The 4,839-nt window shown below is 55.0% G+C and overlaps 1 non-coding gene across 1 annotated transcript; it reads right to left on the reverse strand.

Moving 5' to 3' along the window:
- Nucleotides 1-2,181: 2,181 nt before the first annotated feature.
- On the reverse strand, nt 2,182-2,253 carry TRNAQ-CUG (transfer RNA glutamine (anticodon CUG)). Its single transcript has one exon. It is a non-coding gene; the product is annotated as a tRNA-Gln (tRNA).
- Nucleotides 2,254-4,839: the final 2,586 nt, after the last annotated feature.

Here is a 4,839-nt window from a genome sequence, read left to right on the forward strand (position 1 = left end):
CCCAATGTCTTCAGGGACTTTTTTTCTCAAGTGGATAAATTTGAGGTTTATTTCCTCTCTGATCACCTCCCCTCTTCTTTCACATTCCAGGGAAGTACTGGATATGATTGGTTCAGCGTGGGTCATGCCCTCACCTTGAGCCAATGAGGGCAGGGCAGAGCACCTTCATGAACAGTACAAGGAAGACATTATTCAAGGAAGAGGCAATAATTCCAAGAACAAAAGAAGAAAAATGCTGGGGTGTTGAGTAGGCAACAAGAAGGACAAGAAAGCTATATTGCTCTGCAATGCATAGATGTAGTAGAGTATGGATTCAAGGTGAAGGGAAAGGATTTTTGAGAGATGTAGGCCTTGGATATGCTTGAATGGGCTGAAGCTATGCACACACATGAGGGACTGCAGAGGGGCTGGATGCTGATGAGGATCTGCCCTTCCTAACCTGAGGAGACTAGAGAGTGTCTTTGTCACCAGGCAGACACTGGCCTTGAACTAAAACAATTCAGGTGGAAAAATACAGGAAAGGGTTTTTCCTCCTTGAAGAAAAGTCTGGAGTCCGGTTTTGGTAGAGAGTGAGGCTATAGCTGGCCAGATAAGGGATAAGTGCAGTTCCATGAAAAGAATCACTTTTACTAGTAAAGAAGGCGCGGGTCAAGAAGGAATGCCTGCCATGCCACAGAGAAAACCTGTTGATTAACCCTGACTATTCACTTTGCTCAGTCTCCTGGCCAGACCCCCCACCCACACTTTGGAAAGGCACAGTCTGCTCAGCCACCACATGTCCTGGCAACCTTCGTCGTTTTGGGCGCCTCCACCCTCTCCAAGCCTGTCCTGCCAGCAGTCGTCCTGGAAGGGAAGAAAAGAGAGGGAAAGGCTACTTGCCATTTAGCGCCAAGGAATTCAACAAAGCCCTAACTTGGTTCCTAAGCATTTGCAGGTCTATTTACCCTCGGACTCCGACTCCCACAATTAACGAAAAGAGCAAGGACAAACGCCAGGCACGAAGGTTCGGGCTTTCCAGGTAGAGGCAAAGCTCCCCGGGGGATCCACGCGCCCCCCCCCCAGCACTCCACAGGGAGCCGGAGGCGGCCACCAAGGCGCGGTGACCCCGGGCTCCCGCCCTTCTCCTCCCGACCTCCTGTCTCCGGGCGTCTCCGCGGTCCCCCTTCCTACCCTCCGTCCCTCGGGCCCTCACCCCCTGGTCTTTCAGACCCCCAAAGCGAGCCCTTAAATAACAGCGGTATTTCAGAGTCCTTTGTAACCCGGTGGAAGTTCCAAAAAACTAAGAGAGATTTGGCGGCGAACACTGTCGCTAGCTAGGAGGTCCTTCGTGACGTGTGACCGGAGTTTTCTACGGAGCAGAAGAGAACGAGCGTGTTTCCACCGCATCCCGGGCCGCGGCGTCTTCTCCTGGAGCGCGGGGGCGCCCCGCGGGCGGGACGCGGAGCTGCCGGGTCTCGTGTCCCCTTCGGCCCGGAGGGGTTCCGCAGGCGGCCGCGGGTCGGGGAGCGGGAGTCCCCGCCAGCGTCTCCCTTTCCCGCCAAGCTTGGGGTTCACGGAGACGCCCCACGCCCAAGGACACGGTCCCGGACGACCGCGGCCCCTCCTGGCCTGACTGAGACTCGAGGTTCTTCTGAGAGCTGGCGGGAAAGGGATGAAATGCACCCAACCTTCCGCTCGAACCGGGAGCCGAACCTCACGTCGGCACCGACCACGGCGGCGGGACGCGCTGCGCCGCCTTCGCGCTGTTTTCTACCCGCGCAGGCCGACGGGTGCAGGCCCGGGACGCGGCGGGAGCGGGGCGCCGGGCACGGTGTGACGGCAGCAGCCTCCGCCTCCCCGCCCCCCACCCCCCGGGCCCCAGGGTGACCCCGCCAGGGCCCGCACGGCCCGGCGTCCCCGCTGTGGCCGCAGGGTCCGGGGGCGGGGAGCGGAGGGGCGCCGCTCTGAGAAGCAGCCTGCGGGGTCCCGGGCTTCGAGGAGGAGGAGGAGGAGGAGGAGGAGGAGGAGGAGGAGGAGGCGGCGGCGGCGGAGCGCGGGGGCCGCGGCTGCGAGGGAGGGCGCCCACCCGGGCGGCGCGGGGCCTCCGGACTGTCCCTTCCCGGGAGCGAGAGGGCACGTGCCACCCGCTGGGTGTTGGAGAGGAGGATAAAAAGGGGGCGCCGCGGCCCGGCCCCAGCGCGAAGGTTCCACCGAGACTTGAACTCGGATCGCTGGATTCAGAGTCCAGAGTGCTCACCATTACACCATGGAACCGCCGGGGGCGGGCCTCCTCGGCTCTCCGAGCTGTGCACACGCCCGCCTCCGCCCCGCGCGCCGGCGACGCGCCTCCTGCCGGCGTCTTCTCCCCTCGCGCTCGGCGCTCCGCTCCTCGCTCCTCGTCCGCCGGGGACCGCCGGGGCTCGCCTTCTCCCCGCCGCTCCCCGGGTCGCGTCTCGGGGAGCCAGATCGAGTCCGCTTGCGGGAGAACGACAGGGACGGGCTTTGGGGGCGCGTGCCCCGGGTGCACCTGCTCTGCCTGGAGGCCCGGTCTCCTGCCCGGAGGTGAGGTTCCTGCCAGAATAAAAGAAGGCTTCCTTCCCTTCTCTTGGCGCCTCATCTCCTCCCACCGCCCCGGGAGCTCGGGGGAATCCTCAGGTTTTTCTCTAGCTGCGCGGGCCTTCGGTCGGCTCAGGACCAGCCCGGAGCTCAGGACCGTCCCGGGGCTGGGGCGCTTCCAAAGTAAAGGCCCTGAGGCTCCGCGCGGCTTAAGGCCGTCTGGTCGAATCCCACCAGGTTGAGCCTGGAGCCCCGTTGTCTACTGTCCGTGCCGGGATGCGATGCGCGCGGTGTCGCCCCAGCGTCGCCGAGCCGCGCACAGCGCTCGCAGCTCCGCGCAGAGCGGAACTGCCTGGGTCAGAGGTGCCAGAAGATCCACAGAACGCTGCGCTGTACTCAGGACCTTGAAATTAAAAGTCAGACCACCGACTAAACTAGGTGCATGGAAAAGAAAAAAGGTGTGCTGCTGTCTCCTGGGTACCAGCGGGGGTTGAGAAGGCCTCTTAGATAGGGCTTTAGGATTCAGAGTGGATAGTCCCCCAGATGTGAACATGGCCAGGCAGAAGACTGAGTCCTAGAACCCTCAGCCTTCTGCAGCCAGCTCTCTGCTTTTTAAATTTCCAGTAGCACAGAGATGGCCAAAGCTCGCCTGCTCTCATGTTTTCACAACTCATGAGCACCCGGACTTTCCTACTAACTCTGGAGCGGCGACTGGAGAGGGGCAGGCAGATCTTAGACTCGGAGTGAGAAAGGAGGGAAGACTGGACGAAGTATGCTGGTCAGATTCAGTGGGGAATTGTCAAAGAGCCAGAGCTGTGGTTTATATCCCGTTAACAGCGGTTAGTTACTCTTATGGAAATTAGTGTGGAGGTGAGGAATAGCCCCAACACCGCCCCCCATCCCCCCCCCGCATTCTTATATCGTGTAATTTACCAAGAGACCATATCGTTATGTTCCTTAGGTTTAAGAAGAAAAAAAGACGAAAATAAAAAATGAAAGACGCTTCAGATGCCAGTGCGGAGGCAATTTAATTGGGGAGGGGGAAAAGAGAGCCTCTTTGGGGAAAGAAGTCTGAGAGGGCGCCAGGGTTCTGAGAAGATCCTAGGTGATAAAGCTGGAGCTTCACTCTAGCCAGGTGGGGCAGAGGAAGGAGGTTGGCTGTTGGACTGAGCAGCAGTTTCCTACAGGTGGATTATTTGGGGATCTATCCCCAACCTCTTGCTCTCCTGGAAATGGCCCTCAAAACTACCTTCCCCCCTTGTAAATTTTCTTTGTACTCAGTTTCTAAATACCATTTTCCACTAAAAGACACTAATAAGCATTGTATAAGTGCCTGATTTGAGGTTGGGAGAGTAAAACTACAAGGTGAGCCTGGAACATCTTGTGCTCAACGATTAGTAAGAGACAAGGCAAAAGGTCGCAGAAGCCAGCTTGAAGAGTAACCCTGGTCAAACTGAAAGCTATTGGAAGATCAAAAAGAATAAAGATTATAATATATTATGACATTGAATAAGAAAGGAATCTGTATACTATACATGTAGTCTTATCCATAGTATACTTACAGAGGAGATGGAGGAGGGAACGCTGTACTTTATAGAATAACATCTATAGTTGTTATAGATGACATATTATAGATGTTGATATGTTACAGAATAACATATTAGTTGTTTATAATGACTTTACTTATTCCACAAATATTTATTGTCTATGTGGTGGGGACCTGTGTAGTGGAAAGACAAGACAGATCCTACTCACATGAAGATTATCTTCCACAAGCCAGATATTACATAGATAATTACTAAAAACATTGTAATTATGATGAATGTTAATTATTACTTTTGTGTTCCTTGGTCCAGTTTCATCAGTTAAGGATTGAAAGCTGACTGAGCATAAAAAGTGGATCTATAGAGACCATGAGAATATATTTTTCCTGGGCAAGAATTTTCTGATTTATGTGCCTTAAAAGTGAGAAAACATTGTTTATTCCACAGACCCCTGACATTTTAATACGAGGTCATATGTATGGCATGAGAGCACTAACCTGGGAGTCTTTTTTTTTAATAATAAATTTATTTTTTATTGGTGTTCAATTTGCCAACATACAGAATAACGCCCAGTGCTCATGCCATCAAGTGCCCCCCTCAGTGCCCGTCACCCATTCACCCCCACCCCCCCCCGCCCTCCTCCCCTTCCACCACCCCTAGTTCGTTTCCCAGAGTTAGGAGTCTTCATATTCTGTCTCCCTTTCTGATATTTCCTACCCATTCCTTCTCCCTTCCCTTCTATTCCCTTTCACTATTATTT

Source organism: Nyctereutes procyonoides, unplaced genomic scaffold, assembly GCF_905146905.1.
Source record: "Nyctereutes procyonoides isolate TBG_1078 unplaced genomic scaffold, NYPRO_anot_genome, whole genome shotgun sequence".
Taxonomy (NCBI): Eukaryota; Metazoa; Chordata; class Mammalia; order Carnivora; family Canidae; genus Nyctereutes; species Nyctereutes procyonoides.